This window comes from Tenebrio molitor, chromosome 4, assembly GCF_963966145.1.
Source record: "Tenebrio molitor chromosome 4, icTenMoli1.1, whole genome shotgun sequence".
NCBI lineage: Eukaryota > Metazoa > Arthropoda > Insecta > Coleoptera > Tenebrionidae > Tenebrio > Tenebrio molitor.
The window spans coordinates 19,014,303-19,030,410 of NC_091049.1; the positions used below are offsets into that span (position 1 = coordinate 19,014,303).

Genomic DNA, 16,108 nt, shown 5'->3' on the forward strand with positions numbered 1-16,108 from the left:
CCAAACGGACTGTCTCGGAATGACGGAAAACGCCCAGATGGGATGACTTTAGTACCGTGGATTAAAGGTCAACCTTTGGTTTGGGACGTTACTGTTGTAGATACACTTGCAGACAGTTACGTATTGAAATCATCTGAAGTCTCAGGTTCTGCCGCTGAAATGGCTTGCAAACGCAAACATAGCAAATATAGTTCAATCATTTCGTCAAACTACGTGTTTAAAGGTTTAGCATTTGAAACCTTAGGCCCTTGGTGCAAAGAAGCCATCGATTTCATTAATGTCATCGGAAACCGACTTATCGCGGAATCAGGCGATTCAAAATCAAAGAAATTCCTTTTCGAGAGGATTTCCCTTGCCATTCAACGTGGAAACGCTGCAAGCATTCGGGGCACTTTTCCAGATTCCGCAATATTATCGGAAATTTTTGTATGTATTTTTGTACTCTCACTGTACAAACTACCAACAAAAATAACTGAACTGAACTAAAAAGTATTGTTTCGATAATATTTGTTTATCATCTCCGTTTTAACCGAAATTTCGTTTATCCGAAACAGGTCCCTTCCCGTGCATTTCGGATAATTGGGAGTCTACTGTATATTAGTGATTTTATATTTTTTTGAAATGTTTACTACTTTACCAAAAATAAGATTTTTATTTCCCTTCACCATCCGGCGGCACGGCAATTTTGCCGGAGTACATACACAACTACGGATATTACTAAAGTTCCACTGGTTAAAATTAACACACGTATTTCAGAAACACCCTGTATACATTTTATTTCCCGTCAATAGCAATAGAATTTGCCGTTTTCAAGCAGTTTTATTTCGCCAAGGGTAAATTAATAAAACATATCGTAATCATTATAGTTTAAACAACAAAATGTACAGGTAAATTTATAACAATTATGTATTCACAATCAGATTTATATCTTCCATTTAAATTTAAGTAATACAAAACAAATTGTGTGTAAACACTGTGGAAAGAAGTTTCAATCGACCTGTTCTAAAACAGGCACTTGGGAAATGTGCATTCCGATCAAACTGAGAATACACATCATTCATCAAGGATTGTGTGTCCATGTTGTCCTGGAATAAAACCTGCATTTAAAACTTTTGCATTGTTAATGAAACATCAGTCTTTACAACACAATATTCAGTTTGAACAACAAACATTAAAGTTTGACGCGAAAGATGCTTTCATAAAGTGGAAGGAACACGAGGAAACCGCTATAAATGCTTTTTATATGAAGAATGCGGAATGTGAAAGTACTGAGGGTAAAGATGAATACTTCGAATGTCACAGAAGCAATTTCACCAAGTTTGTCAGCAAACCTTCTGCCAGAGCACCAAAAATTAGTGGTTCAATAAAAATTGATGGTGTATGTCCAGCAAGATTAGTGTTGTCCGACATCAATCAAACGCTGCCAACATTTCTGCTGAGTACTTCAAAACTCACGTCGGTCATTCAGAAGACATTAAATGCCAGCCCATTCCTAAAAATGATGAAGAACAAATACATAGTTACACAATTAAGAGCTGGAGTATCCTATGCGAATATTATTAAAAATGCGAGACCACTGAAAGGCAACAAAATAACACCAGTGAATTTGTTTGTCAAACAACCTCGTAGGTAAAATTTCGGCACATTTTAAAAATACACCCTGTATATCATGTTTTATAAAATGTACGCCAAAGCTTCAACAGTTTGAAAAGGGTACTGAGAAGCAAGAGCAGATGTCATTTCCAGGAAATTTACTCTCCGCATCTACAGTTGAAAACACATCAACAATATTAAAAAATATTGGAAACGAAAGAGGTACAAACACTTTTTCATTTGAAAAGCGTAACTGAAGTAATTTAAAAAAAAGAAAGACATAAGACAATAATCTAAATCGACTTTAAATCAGGTAACAATTTATTTACAGTTACTTCCTAAAGAAAACTGAAGAGCACCAGAGAATCACATCAACTAAAAAAAAGAAGGAAAATATTGCAGAAAGTGAGTGTCAGTAGACAGTCTAATTTGCCACCAAATTGAAACAAGGTTTATAAAGAACTTGTGCAGTGAGGCACAAAAACGTCTCGACTGCAACAGAAGATAAGAAGTTATCAAGTGCGGTTGGAAAATGCTATCCGAGCATCGAAAGATGAACTATTTCAGCAGATCATGGACAAAGTAAATCCGATGACTTATAAATGTATTCTACAGCAAGTAAGACATTTTGCCCCACCTTCCGTCAGGATTTTATCTAATTTACTGAACAATTTGCCCTTTACGCCTGGAATAAATAAACAATTATTCAAATCACTGGGAGAAACAGCGAAAAGATTGAGTAGCAACGACAAACACTAAATTGTCTTGTTTGATGAAATTTACATCGGCAGTAATTTATATTATGTACAACAAAAAAAAAATAAAATAAAATATACAGGTGTCTCAGCTAACACTTTCGAGACTAATATCTCGGTTATTTGCCAACGGATTTTTATGAAATTTAAAATGCAGATATTTTAGACCGTGAAGGTTCAATTACTAATAATAAAATTACCTCAAGTTAAAAAATGTAATTTTAACACGTGTTTCCTTTATCGAAAATTATGCGCGATTATTATTAGATTGTTAAACATTAAAAAATAGGGGTCTACACAAACAATTAAGTAAATCACTTGTCTGATTCAACAAAGAGATTAGATTTTGTCGTTAAAAATTTAATGTAAAATTTGAAGGTATTTGAGCAGTTACCTTTTGAAACAATTGATGATTAATTGCCAAGCAACATTTTGTACACCCTTTAAAGTCTGTCAAAATTGGGCGCGTTTTATTAGAAACGTCAAATTGTGAAAATTTATTGAAAATACTCTAAAAATAGACTGCAGCGGCAGATATTTCAATATTGTTGAAAAAGGAAAAAAAATTGCCTATGGAGAGTGTCGTAAGAACTTCAATGACACAGTTCGTTTTCTCGTGGAACACTACCCAAATGTAGGCTTTACAAAATGTAAGGTTAAGAGAGTCGTCAATTCATTTGAAGACACAGGAAGCGTACGTGAACTAAATTACCTTGCTAAAATATCCCGATCGTGTTTTAGTCCTTTATGGAAGAATTAAAGCATCCAGTATAATAAATTACGCCCAAATGTTGTCTTTAACTTCGTAAGTGTTTGTAAGGTTAGCAACATAAACGTCAAATACGTCACCTGCATTTGTGCGAAAAGGGGTGACCAAAATTCGGCGATAGTGCGCGTTTGTTTCATACGCGTCTACGTTTTTGCACTTGCAGCCACGTTTAACACAGTTTTTTGCTATTTTCTTGCAAACCAGACGTCTTTCAAGGACGAGTTTTTCCCTACAGCATTTTTTATTGACGATCAATTTTTTATATAAATCTTAATTGATTCAACATTTTAAAAAGGCATGTAAAAATTACGTTCTTAAGATTTGGGTGATTGGATTAATGGGATTTTATTCTTCACCGTCTAAAATATCTGCATTTTAAATTTCACAAAAATCCGCTGGAAAATAACTGCGTTATTAGTGTTGATTATGCCACTGCTTTTATGATCACGCAATGGAAACAAACTATGCAGGAGTGGACTATTAAAATCAAATGAATTAAAGCTAAATAACCACAGTTATCAAACAGTGTCAGGAAATTGGTCTGGGGGTTGTTGCCACAGTTTGCGACCAAGGGAGTACCAATCAAACTGCCATCAATTCATTATTGGAGGACACATGTGAGAGGTTTGTAAGAAAGAAGTTAGAAAACAAACATTTTGGTTTTTTAATTAACCCTTTCGCTCACCCGGTATATATTAACTTTGCATTCATTTGTATACCAATTCAGAATTAAAATGCAAGGCAGTGTACATGATAATTGTTTCTGCAGAGTGGCCATAAAACAAAAGAAGGCAAAACCTTATTGCGCGCCCTCGGTGGCCGATTGATGAATTACAGCTACAATATTGGTGGCAATTTAAAATATTGCCCTTCTATTTTACATGAAATGGTAAAAGCGTGTTTCATTTGTGGGGCAAAAGATGTTCGCTTATTTGAAATTCCCACCAATATGAAACAAAGACAAAAATGGTTCGAAGCTTTTGAAACGTTTTGCGGTAAGCAAATTAATGGAGACAATGATAAGGACAACCTTTTAATTTGTATTTGTAATATAAGCGACTACAAAAATTACGGATTACTCAGAAATTTGTGAGCGGCATTTTCAACAAGACTTTATAATTACAACCCCCAAAAGACGACGTAAAGATGCTGTTCATTGTCCTTCTATTTTTGTTACGTTTTAAAAAATTCCTGATCACACCAAATTAGATAGTCCGCGCAAACCCAAGCATTTCCCCCGACAACTCTTTGCGGAAAGCGCTCGCGCGTTCGAAAAGGAATTTTTTTGCCGGATTAAAGAGGTACGCGAGTTTCGTTTAGCAAGCCGTGAGTAAAGAGGGTGAAGGTTGGTGCGAAGAAGTAGCCGCAAAACACCAACCCACCCCCAGTGAGGAGGAAACCACGTCCGACTGCGACTCCGTCATGGACGCCGTGTCCCAAGAGCCTGAGCCCGAGCCCTCACCAGCCCCACCGTCGACAGATGACGGTTTCCAAACGGTCCCCCAGAAACGGAAGCGGAAGGAGCAGACCAGCGCTACCCAAGATCCCACGCCGAAAAAGGTAAGTGGAAATCCTCCCACAGGTACAAACTGGAGGAGGACAGCCCCAGTGCCACCGGCCCCACAAACCCAACCCCAAGAAGGAGACCCAGAACCGGCGAGGAAGCCCCGAGTTCCCCCGGTAATCATCCGCGATTACGGAAAATGGACGGAAGTATCGAAACTTCTGCCCTACGCAAAAATTCATTTCACGAAAGCCCGTCAAAGCGCAGAAGGGATCGGCGTCCAGTTCGCCGGATCGAACGAATTCCGCGCCGCGACCCGCCTTCTCGAGACATTGTTGAGGGTGACCTTACTCATTCACTCTGTTATAGGTTTGGTTGGTGTTGTTATCTCTGGAGGGGCACGCACAGGAACGGCGTCTGCTCCGGTGATTTTGACCTCGACAGGCTTTGCTCAGAAGAGAACGGGTTTGGACCGGCAGTAGAAGGCCTCGACCTCGAGGAGAGTAAATACAGGTGGTGGTGAGTTGCGGGGTTGTGCTGCTGCCAATCGCGTAAATTTTGGGTTTTCGTCGTTGTGTTTGTCTAGTTTGAAAAAGAAAAAAAAACCGTGTAGGGGTCATGGAGGTCGCCATCACCCCAGAGTTATTGTCGCGGGACGAGTTAGTACATGAGTTAGTAGTACGGTCGTGTCCGCCGAGGACCCGTTGGAAAGATTGATTAACAACCTGAGGTACTACTTGTCGGCCGAGCGCGAGGGGATCATGTTCGACGTCAAGGTGAATCTAGATTCGGACCGGGAGTTGACCAGATGCAAAGAGATCGTGGGGAAGATCCACGCGTTATTCTCTAAGGTTTGGAACGAGATCGCGTTGCGGACCGCTTCCTCCAAGTTAGCACACTTACGGGGACGGTTAGGTCGGATAACGACCGAACAGGGGGTGCAGACCGAGGACAAAGAGAAACTGTGCGCCGAACTGGATCGCGGAATCGAAGCACTAAATTCTCGCGCCCGCTTTCTTTCGGTTGCCTCGAATGACTCTACGAGAGCCAACACGTCAGGTTTTTCGGGTGTTACCTCCTCACCGGGCGTCGATCAAAATTTCGGTTCTACGCCGAGTAGGACTCAGACGAACTAGTCGCACGTCATGGGGAGTTGGGGTCACATTCACCGGTGATAGAAACAACGAATTGGCCGTCTTCGACTTCTTGACCCCGATCAAAGAAAAATGCGCCACTCACAAGGTGACTGGCTCACCTTCGGCTCTCCAGTCATATCCTTCTGTCGCCAGTAAAAACCCTTTTTACCATACTAGTAATGTTAAATACTAGAACAATAAATAGATATCTAACTCACAACAATTTTCCCTTTTTAAAAGAGTGGTGTGTGTAATACACAATCTTCGTGCAAGGAAGTAAAACTTGACAGGCGGATGCCGAAAAATCCAAAGTTAGATTGTTTAGTAGATTATAATTGCTACTAACTGAGTGGAAGTTTGCACATCTTGATTGGTGCGACTTATGGAAAGAGTAAGTGTGAAGGTCTTTCTTAAGTTTCTATTGACTGGCTGAAACATTGCGGTCATTGTCTCTAGGTATGGTAGTTCCAGGACCTATCCCCAATAACCCAACACTGAACGATTCATCCTATCTCTTGAGTATAATAGCTTTGGTAATAGCCTTGCTTGCGTCACTTTTCTCTTTTGTGACGTTATTGCTATTGTTTAAGAGTGAGTTGATAAGGTTAAAACTTATTCCTTTAGTGACACGACAACGAAATTATGGAACCTATGAAGAACTCACGAGGCTCCAAGAAGTCAACACAGAAGAGTAAAAACACTCAGAATGTTGACAAAATCGTGGCCGCTAAGGTGAATGCACTTACGAAGGGCAAAGTCTTTCGACCAACCTTGATTCTTCCTTTGTTTTCTCAGCAACCGTGGAACGTTATGACGCTACGTATGCTGAAATCACTGACAGATACTTCGATACTATTGAGTGCTAAAGATCTGGAGGATCCTTTGTGTATGCAGTTAGGTGTTTATCTCAAATAAAATGCGACAATTTCTAATATTCTTCTTGAATATCGCATTGAGTCAGTTTCTGTATGGAATACTGCAGATCGCGGATTCCTGCGAGTTATGGCTTTAGACTTCTTGACCACAACAAAGTCTGAGCTTGTAAATCTAGACTCTTCACCAATGCGGAATATGTTCGCAACCGTGGGTTACGTGTGGCCTGTAGCTCACCAACAGCGTGTGTGGTACATCGCTGAATCTAACACCCAAGCTGTTTTGTACATAGATGGAACGCCTGGCGATATTGAGATTCATATACGCATGCAGTGGCGATGTGCATTAACTGCTGATATCAAGAAAATTTCCGTCCATCGACCGATGAGTGCACGTCCAAAACGTGCTACGAGTGATGCCTCTGAGGCAAATAGCGATTTCGAATTGGACATGGAAGGACTTTCGGTGTCACCCCGAATGCAGGACGTCTAATTAGTTATTGCTTTGGCAGTAATCCCAACCATAGGACGAGCCATACATTTTGGCAGTAATGCACACCAAAGGACGAGCCAATTATTAAGACTGTCTGATTTCTTCGGAATGAAGGCGAACGTAAAACCTGGAAAGATGCTTAAGCTAAGTACATAACTTTGGTTCCGTCACAACAACTGTTCAGACACCCAGAGACGGCGTATTTGGATTTCTCAAAGGCTTTTGATCGGGTTCCTAAGCGACGGTTAATCTCCAAATTACAGCATCTGGGAATAACAGGAAATCTATTGGCGTGGATCAACGCTTTCTTAAGCGAACGTACTTTTTGTGTAAGAGTGGGCGAGTCATATAGTCGCCCTGTCAGGGTACACAGTGGGGTGCCGCAGGGTTCAGTGCTGGGACCCCCCTGCTTTTTATAGCCTATACTGCTGACCTTGGATACATATTGAGATCGCCTTTTGCAATGTATCTCATGGCCATTCATATGAATTTAAGAGCAAATTGGTGGCCCAGTGTTACGATGGGGCAAGTGTTATGGCTGGATCTTTGAACGGGTTACAAATGAAAATTAAAGGTGATGCTCCGAAAGCACTTTTTACTCATTGCTGTGCTCATCGTTTGAATTTAGTATTGCAGAACGGTTCAAAATGCATTCGAAATTGTCGTATATTTTTCGCCACCTTAACATCTATTCCTGCCTTCTTCAACCAGTCTGCTAAACGAACATTTGTTTTGGATTCAGTTATTGGCAAGAGAATTCCGAAAAGTTGTGAAACTCGGTGGGCTTCAAGGTCAAAAATAATACATATCGTTGATTCAGAGTGGAATAATTTAATAAGCGTATTTTCACGAATATTTGATGATCAAAGTTCTGGAGCAGAATCAATAAATGGTGCCCGAGGCTATTTAAAACATTTTCAAAATTTTGAATTTGCTTTTCTTGCCGGTGTCTATAATGAAATTTTCAACATTACTGATGTGCTTTTTTCTATTTTACAACGTAAATGCTTAGATATAAATTATTGCCAACAAGAAATCGAAAATGCTTTAATGAGAATTAAAAAATTAAGAAATGAGGAAAATTTTATTGTTTTTTATCAAAAAGCACAGTCCAAATTATCATCAGTTATAGAACAGAACGCACCTAAGAGAATGAAAGTATCCAATAACAATATGGACCAGACCACTGTATGTAAAGCGCTATATTTTGAAATTCTTGATAATATTATAGTGCAAATAGAAGTTCGTTTCAAAGACTTGGCAGACTTAAAATATTTTGCTCTGGCTGATAGTTCCAAATTTCAAAGTTTTGCAAGTAATTTTCCTCATCATTTAATAAATATTTTGTTTACACAGTACTCCTCTATATTTGACAAACAGAAATTAATTAACGAGTTAAGTGTAATTTATAACGATACACAATTTGAAAATTTAAAGGTTGTAGAGATATTGCAATCATTTACTCAAAATGAACTAATCGAAATATTTTCTGAAGCCTATAAGTTATTTGTTTTGATCGCTACGATTCCAGCTACTACAGCTAGTGTTGAGCGAAATTTTTCTTGCCTAAAGAGAATAAAAAGTTACAGCAGAAATTCCATGACGCAAAATAGACTCACTTCACTTTCTTTACTTTCAATTGAAAAAGAACTACTCTGCGAGCTTTACAAAAATGAAACTTTTTATGATGACATAATTCAAATGTTCTCTACAAGTGAAGACGGGCGCATTAACTTAATATATAAAAAATAATCTGTCGACTGACATCTTTAAACAGGAGATTTGTTATTATTTTATTTTTTATTATTTTATTTACTGTTTTTTGTTCGTATAAGTATTTTGTTTAATAGAATTTTTAAATAATTTTAAGTTTTCAAGAATTTATTTTATTTACTGTTTTTTATTCGTATAAGTATTTTGTTTAATAGAATTTTTAAATAATTTTAAGTTTTCAAGAATTTATTTTAGTTATTAAGTGAGAATAGGGCTATTGGCGAATCACTCACTAAAAAAAATGATAACGCGCCGCGGTAATACCTCAAACTTAGGGTGGTGTGGAAATTTACCTTGCCGGAAAAATAAGTCAAAAAAGCAACGAAAGAAAATACATCTTATTCCGTTCTCTATTTATCACCAATAGATTATAAGTACTTAGTTTATACCTAGATTTTATAATATTTTGTCGCCTACCTTACTAATCAAGGCACGAGCCGCCAGTGGTGAGAGGTGACCTCCTGGTAGTTTTTCGCGCCTTGTCCTCTGAACAATCCCCTATTAGGCATCTGTTTACTCTGCACGAAGGGGGTCGCACACGTGGACACTCTTTGAAATTATTGAAGGACAGGTTTGTGACAACCGCAAGACAGTACTTCCTTACAAATAGGATTTTCGACCCATGGAATTCTCTTCCACCAGAGATTGTCAACTGTAAAACCGCTGATTCTTTTAAAGCAAAATATGACAGTCTCTTAAAGTCTAGACGACCAGATGGACCATAATGCTAAGCGCTGCCTATACTGATAGCGCGGGCATAACAGGCTTCTGCCTCTGCCCGATCGCTGACTAATAATAATAATAATAATTTCAGATTCCATTAGGTGGCCTACGAACAGAAATCATGCCCTCACTCCAGGACAAATGCTGTTAATCACCATACGCTTCTTTGCAACAGGCACTATGCTAAACATGGTTGGTGATTTAATGGGGATCCATAAAAGTACCACTAGCAGGATAATGTATAAAGTATCTCGTGCCCTTGCTCTCCTTGCAAGAGAATTCATAAAATTTCCCAACAACCAAGCGGAAATTAATGAAATTAAACGAGGATTTTACATTGCCCGTTTTCCTGGATGCATAGGCGCCATAGACTGCACCCATGTGAAAATCCAATCACCTGGTGGAGAAAACGCAGAGGAGTATCGAAATAGAAAGGGTTTTTTTTCTATCAACGTCCAAACTATTTGTGATCACAAACTGAAAATTTTGGATATAGTAGCTAGATGGCCTGGGTCTGCCCACGACTCTAATATTTTTAGAAATTCAAGGATCATGAGAAAATTTGAAAGCGGCCAAATGGGAAGTAATGTTGGTGACAGTGGTTACCCCATAAAGAGATACTTGATAACGCCATTGGGAACTCCTGTATTACCTGCAGAACAACTTTTTAATGAATCCCAGATACGAACCAGGAATCCAGTGGAAAGAAGTTATGGCGTTTGGAAATGTAGATTCCCGATATTGGCTTTAGGAATAAGATTAAAAAGAAACAGACTCGAAGCAGTAATTATCGCGACGGCAGTTCTGCACAACATTGCTTGTCACATGAGTGAACCTGACCCACCTATTGAAGAAGTTGAGAGCCGTTGATTATGTGAATGATATGCCCCAGTGCCCAATGCAGTAAGAGGGGATGGTGGGATTAACAATTCAAAAAGATACTCCTTAGTCCACGATTATTTTCAAAATTTACGATAATTAAATGTTTATTAATGTTTTTAGTCAATTTTATTATAAGTATGTAGGTATAAAGCGTGTTTTTTTTTTTTAATTTGGCGTCGAAGTAAGCGTTGGAGAGTCGATTGAGAGCGCACCACTCGTGTAAAAGCGTAAGATTTAAACAGCTGATCCGTGATCCGTAACCTGTATAGTGCGTTCACAATCGACAGTTCAAACTATCCACCAGGTCCCCAATCACCCTAACTTTGACAACAATTTTTTCACTCGAGTCACCAGAAGTGTAAATTTCTTTAGACACAACCCCCCCCCCCAACCGTTTTAATCGCCCCCATCGAGACGACGACATCCTCACAGATGAAATCCTCCCTGATGAGGTTGAAGCCCACATTAAACGACTAAAAAACAGGAAAGCCCCCGGCCCGGACGAACTCCGCCCCCCCATTTTCAAACACCTGCCCTGGATCGCCATTGAAGCCTTAACTAACATCTTTAACAACTGTCTACAGGGCCACCACTTTCCCCCCGCTTGGAAACACGCCACCACCATCATGATCCCAAAACCAGGAAAAGACCTCTCAGACCCCAATCATACCGTCCAATCTCTCTCCTAAACATACCTGGAAAAATCCTTGAAAAAATCCTCGCCAACCGCCTCAAACACGTACTCGAACTGAACAATCTACTCCCCCCAGAACAGTTTGGGTTTCGATCCCAACGATCCACCATCAACCCAATATTAGAATTCCATACCGACTCCACCCGTCACGCCTATCTAAAGGAGTGCACCCTCGCCGTCTTTTTGGACATAGAGAGGGCCTTCGATAGAGTCTGGCATGATGGACTAATCCAAAAGCTCATTTCCCTTCGCCTCAACCCCAACTTCATTAAAATCATCGACTCCTTTCTCGCAAACCGAACCTGCAGTGTTAAAATTCAAAACTTCAAATCCATCCCAATCCAACTCCACGCTGGAGTCCCTTAAAAGCTCCATCTTATCCCCCTTACTTTACATCACATACTGCAGGGATTTTCTTGTTTCAGATGATCCACGGACGAAGACCAGACTGTTTGCCGACGACACAGCCATATGGACAAGCCAAAAGAACCCATTGACCGCCAGAAGGATCCTCCAAGACCACATGGCGGCAATCGAAACCTGGACCAACTCCTCACAATAAATCTTACAAAATTCCTTCGCCACAATCTTACAACAAAAAAAAGACTTGTCTGGTGACAATTTGGCGAGCCCAACATTGGGCACAACAAGTTTCTCCGGACGGAAAACACCCAACACCCTGAAGAAGTAACCTGAGCTGCCCAGGAGCAACATGTCCGGTACGCCGAAACGGATGGTCGACATCGAGACGCCGTGTCGCAGAGGTCGCGACGCGCCTCCACCGAGCCGATCACCACCAGCTCATCCCACGACAACGGCGACAACGAACATTAGCACCCAGTGTTCGCCACGTCCGACCGCCAGGAGAACGACAACGCACCGTGTCCACCTGGAGCCGGACAAACAACACCACGACGAGACAACCCCTTCTGGAGGAGGGTCAACCTCCAGTGGCGCCCAACATACACCGGACGATCAGTGCGACACAAAGTGCTTCTCTCGTGCCGAAACCATCCACACGGACAGCCAAGTTCATGTAAGCTCATGTCTTTTCTTGTCCTGTTCACAATTCTCTCGATTTGTTCTCAATTTGTACTCGACTCTTTCAATTTGTTCTCGATTTGTTACCAATTCTTTCACTTTGTGTTCAATTCTCTCAATTTGTTCTCAATTTTGTCAATTCGTTCTCAATTCATTTAATCGCAGTCAATTTTCTCAAGTTGTTCTCATTGTTTCTTGTCATTCGCATGCAACGGAACACTGTCCGTTCAAGTTGTTTTTAGTTTTAGTTAGTTTTTAAGGAATTATTTTGTTGTAATTTAAAAAAATGAAAAAAAAAATTGAATAAACGAAAAAGAGGGCTCAGAGGACAACGGGTGTCTGTCCTCGCCAGGGAGGTGGCGGTTGATACCAGATCATCTTTTTGCATCGACGAAGACACTCACGTCCCATGACTGGGACGAACACTTGGTCGAGTAGAGCGACAGCTGCTCGACCAATCAGAGACGGCGGTCGGGTACGCTCCAATTCTCTCACGCCATTGGCCGACCAAGCCACGTCGCCAAACAGCCAAATACGTGACATCGAAGCGCTCGAGTCAGTGGGCTCCCGGACGTCATTATCGCATTGTTTTAAGGTTCAAACAGTTCTAAAATATAAACATTTGGTCGAAAATGAAAGAAGCGACACAATATCATCAAAAAAAAAGGCCAGGCATGGAGTGCTATTGCTGCCGACTTCAACATGTCGGCCAGAATTAGCCGCGATTCAGAAACATTAAAAAGAAAATATGAAAAAAAGGTCAAAAGCCAGATATGCCGACGAAAAACTGAAAACGTAGGTAGGTTTGAAGAAACACAAGTAAATGCTATTGATGAAAAATTGCGATCTATGTTGGGTGTCCAAGTGACTGGTGATGTATCAGAGTTTGATAGCGACTCAGTACTGCATGGGGAAGAAATTGGCAGAATTCAAGGAATCAATAATGTTGATGACCAAGATTGGACAAATTACACACCAGACATGCTGCGTATAGCCTATAGAATTTTTGACAAGGAGAAACCAGTACCTGGGCCCGAAAAAAAGAAGTGGTCCCAAGTAGCTGAAGCAAAGCTACGACTCATCAAACTCCAAACCGAAGCAGTGGAGGCTGAGCTTCAATGGAAAAAAGAGGAGCAAGAAGCCAAGATGAAATGTATGCTTGAGATGCATGTGATACTGTCACCTGGTACGCGTTTGAAATTCGGATGGAATCGTCGAGGAAAGTTTGGGATTGATTTATTTGGTGGTGTTGAGGGTGTTGAAATGAAAAATGCCTTTTTGTCTGATTTTTGCGAGTGGCTCGGAGAACCTGCGTTCGATCTTTGATGATTATTATAATCCTCACTAAATTTTCTTTTTCTACTTTAGTGAAATTGACGGCCCGTTGAGTACTCATTTCAGGTACAATGTGCGAACACGTTGTCATCAGCTGATCGTCACAACAAATAATGAAACATGCCGAAATCATGCAACATAACCACACTTCTACTACCAACGTAAAAAAAATTAACTTGATCCCCGATCAACTGAACGTGGATCACAGATCATTCGAAAAACACTAGATTTTTGTAAACGTGGTTCAATATCCAAACGTCGATCACTTGAACTTGGGTTTAAACTCGAATTGAAAAACTCGCCCTTAGTGGGCAACCTCTGTAAACAATATACTTAACGGACCTTGGTCGTATGCAACACAAGTTTTTAGCCATCAAGTCGGTGTATTTCTCAGTGGGGTAAGTGATATACACAAAAAATAAAAATAACATCAAGATTCAAGTCGTAATAAAAACTACTCCTATATATTTTGCAGATATTGAGGATGGATTGGAAAAAAAGGCTGCCGATACAGCCGAATTTTTGCTATTCATGGATACCCTCTTCGATAGCTTGAATGGACATAACCAGAGTGTGCCCTGAAAGTAAACCTCTGAAGGGGGCAATGAGGTTGTATAGTGGGCACCAGCAGTATTGGCTCCAATTTATCAATACATTAATACATTTAAAAATTTTAATGCAGAAAAGCAGACATTTTGCATGGGACCCAATATAACAAATTTAATACATACTCGTACATTAAAGGGCATGCATTATCTTGTGGGAATTTTATTTAAAAAGAACTTTGAAAACGTAATTCCCAGAAACATCAATCAAGATGCTCTGGAAATTTTTTTTGGATGCATCAGGAGCCATGGAGTCCAAAATAATTCACCAGATGTATCACATTTCATTTCTTCTTTTAACTCGCTGGTAATAAATAATTATATGTCCATGCACTCTGTAGCGTTACGAAACGCCACAATGGCGATTGGCCGGAGTAGGAGGCCACGAGGTCCTACTTATGCTCGCGGGGCTAATAGATCGCAGTTCGAAGACCCGGAACTAGCAGTTAACGCACGGCATTTGGCAGCGCGACGCGCCCACCCTGCCTTCAAGTTTTTTTACGTCGCTCATTCCGGAAGCGGAAAGTTTCAATTTAGAGTCATTTGTGCCAGCCACCACGGGGGGGCTGGAAGAACACATGTTACCCCCGCAAATGTCAGGCTGAGGTGGCCTCACGCCTCTAGGTTGGCGAGCTGCAACCTATCTTTCAGAACCCCACTTTCACTTTCTCTTTCTCTTCACTTTCTCTTCTTCTCTTCTCAGCGATAGGTGACCGTACGGCAATGTTGGGTCCCTTTTCCTCTTTAGTAACTTGCCGGAAAGTCATCTCCTTCTTTTCAACCCCATCTTTCTTCCTGTCCTTTTTTTGACCTGCGAGTTACGGCAATTAACATCAGGATAGACGTGCACGACTTACCGACACAATACCGTCCAAAATCTGAATTCTCCCGCTCGGTATAATTTCGAGGTAAACAAACCGACGCCATGACGGTCCACCTGTCATGACACGCGCACGTGTAGTACCACCGGAAATGCACATTTTTGATTGCGCAGTACCACGCAAGCGTAGCCCGCCTTATAGCACAACTGAATAAGGTCGAGAATCGCGCGCGTGACGATTTTCGCGATTTATGGGACTGCGGTACCGAGATTAAAAATGCGGAAGTCGGACACTTCGTCGAGAGCCGTCGAAGCGACGCCAGCGAAGCGCCTTTTAGAGTTCGTGGTCGAGTGACCCCTCGCACTATAGAGGTAATTATCGTTCAATTTTGAATTCATTTCACTAAGACCATGTATTAGGGGTGGTTCGATCCAGTTTAGAGTCAATCCCGTTTGGATGAATTGATCCAGTACCGTATCGCAACTTTAGAGTACCGAAAATTTTTGAGTAAAGGAGTGCCGGAAGGACTTCGATTTAGCGCCAAGAACCCCCTTTTTCGCTGAAAGGTAATTACCGAATCTTCCGATTTTCACAACACTAACGACAATTCGTTAGGGATCGTTCGCAGGGCGATTCGTAGCCAGATCGTTCGCAGGGCGATTCGTAGCCAGATCGTTCGCAGAGGCGACCATTTTGGAGAACATCGTTCGCAGAGGCGATCGTTTATTTTGAGCACCGTATCGCCAAGGTCACACCGCAAGTCAAAAGGACGCTATTCGAGGAGACAACAGACCCGTCATAAAGCTAAGTCGCCATAATTTTTTTACCGCGGCATTGCAAAATTTAGGAACGCCTCGAATTTCTCGCTTCTCGCTTTCATAATTTTTGTATGTTCACTAAATTTTTTTGAAACTTTGCAAATGTTTAGAATTTTTTTGTAAGAACCTTTTCATTCAATCTCCAGTGTCAACTTAAAGAAATTTCAGTCAAATTTAACGTTTCGGAACTTCACCGATTTAAACTTTCCTATCAGGATCAATTTTAACTTTTTGTCAAGGTGACACCCCAATCTTGACCTTGGGTTTCATTAAGTTTACATTTAATAATTAGCT

At 40.7% G+C, this 16,108-nt stretch overlaps 2 long non-coding RNA genes across 2 annotated transcripts in view; both read right to left on the reverse strand.

Annotated features, from left to right (window-relative positions):
* Window positions 1-16,108, reverse strand: part of LOC138128732 (uncharacterized) — a 76,316-nt gene that overhangs the window by 28,041 nt on the left and 32,167 nt on the right. The gene's annotated exons all lie outside the window — the stretch shown is intronic.
* LOC138128735 (uncharacterized) lies at window positions 855-14,508 on the reverse strand. The gene is made up of 2 exons (XR_011158887.1): window positions 9,313-14,508; window positions 855-1,085 (listed from the first exon to the last, which is right to left on the reverse strand). It is a non-coding gene; the product is annotated as an uncharacterized lncRNA (long non-coding RNA).